The sequence below is a fragment of the Coenobita brevimanus genome, chromosome 19 (genome assembly GCF_032717465.1).
Source record: "Coenobita brevimanus isolate Jiangsu-jjx chromosome 19, ASM3271746v2, whole genome shotgun sequence".
In the NCBI taxonomy this organism is placed as follows: Eukaryota; Metazoa; Arthropoda; class Malacostraca; order Decapoda; family Coenobitidae; genus Coenobita; species Coenobita brevimanus.
In genome coordinates, this window is record NC_136972.1 from 15,300,056 (window position 1) to 15,302,270 (window position 2,215).

The following is a 2,215-nucleotide window of genomic DNA, read 5'->3' on the forward strand; positions in this document are numbered from 1 at the left end:
AGGTATTTTGGTGAGAATCATGTGCTGTATACAGACAACTATTATACAGCACCGAAACTTGCCAAATACCTTTCAGAGCACGGCATTGGCTCCTGCGGCACTGTCAAAAGTAATCATGCCCTCTTCCCTAAATTCCCAGAAGCAGGAACCTCGCAGTGAGGAGATGTGCACCTATGCAAGTCTGAGAAGATGCTGGCAATACGGTGGCATGACAAGAGGGTCGTGCACATGCTCACCACCGTACACAAGGGGGAACTGAAAGACAGTGAGAAGGTCAACTGTAGGACAGGCGAACCTGTGAGGAAACCTGATGCTGTCATAGACTACAATATCAACATGCAGCTGGTGGACAAGTCCGTCATGATGAATGGAGAGATCGACTGCCTCAGGAAGAATACTAGATGGTACAGGAAAGTTTTTCTGCATCTCATAGAGTTGATGATGCTGAACGCCTTCATCCTGTACAAGATGAAGGTCAAGCCACCCAAGTCCTTCTCCCTGAGATTGTTCGCCAGGACTTGTGTTCAGCAGCTGCTTGAAAGATATGGTGACAGCAGCAGCTCCAAGGTGCCATGCAGTAAGGCTTCCCGACAGACTTGAGCAGAGGGCGTACATGGATCGGCACAGACTGGTGCAAATGCCTGCCACAACCAAGAGGAAGGCTGCGATCCGCAGGTGCCAGGTGTGTGCACATACCAGCCGACGCACACATGAGCACAGACGCACTTCTTGGCAGTGGGCTGAGTGCCAGGTTCCCCTCTGTGTTACCTGCTTCTTTGATTACCACAGCCAGAAAAGTTCTAAAAGTGCAAGTGGGAAATGAAAATAATGTATAAATAATGTGTAAATAGCAAGTGAAAGCAATTGATGTACATATGATTGAGCAGTGTAATATAGTTTTATGTTACTGCAAGTGACAGTGAATAACATAGCGTAAGTAAAATAGAAGTGTAAATATTGAAAATACAATAGAAAATGTAAATAGAAATGTAAATAATTAGTAATATAAGAATATTTTTACAAATACTTGAGGTTATAACAGTGAAAGTGAATCCGTGGCTCTCTACGTATTTTACTGAATGAAAAATTGAATGACTTCAGTGACAATAAACTAATACTACTGAAGGAAACTTATAGATAAAGACTACAGATATATATAAGTGTTATATAACAATAGGAATATTGTCATGAAAGACTTTGTGGTTCCTTTGTGGTTGAGTTATATATATATTAGACTTACGGACGAGCGGTTTTTGTATCTTGGAGTAGCTTGTAGTAGATAATCTTCTTTCCCATTTGTCATGTAGTGACAGGAGAGGTAAAGAATAGTATGGGACTATTTTTATTTGTCTTGGAAATATTAACAAGTCTCTCACACAGAGCGGAGTATAGAGTCCAGTCCCGCTAGCTATCTCTCTGTCTCGCTCTCTCTGTCTCTCTCTCTCAAGTTGCCAAACCCTTCTCCCCGCGACCTGCCTCTTGTATGGCTTGTCTCCTTCTGAGCTCTCTTTCCTAAATTCTGGTGAAACAGAAGATGTATCACGTGTGTTTCCTGTGATGGAAAGTTCTAGAAGCCTGTGTGTGAGTATGTCTGTATGTGTGTGTATGGTCACTAGGCGCTGTCGTGTGCCTATCAAGCATTCCTTGAGTTAAGAGTGTGTAAGCATGTTTAGCACTGCTCGATTCTCGCAGACACAATACCTTCTCATCATCTGACTCCCTGCTTCTATCTGTCTCTCTATCTATCTATTATGATTTGTAATTATAATATGGAGTCCTAACATATTGCTCGGTACACGCAGCTGAAGGACCTCCGACAGCAACTATCATTGACAGTTAATAGTCATAACATATTAATACATATTATATACACATTATAATGAACTTATAAGCTAATTAAGTGAAATACATAATATTGTAAAAGTAACATAATTGTATGAATATTGTATACATATAATATTCATAGAAAATACTGATTATTCAGTAATATTACATTTTTAAACAAGTTGAATACATATTTGAATAAATGCATTAAAGTAAATTATTGAACTGTAATACAGTATGTACTTGGGTTATTGTAGTGAAATGCATAATTGTGTTGGCCTTATAACTGTAGTTACATTTTGTTAATGCAACTATTACATAAGTGTCTTGGCCTTATAATTGTAGTTAAAGTTACATAAAAGTTACATCTTGTTAATGCAACTGTTAATTG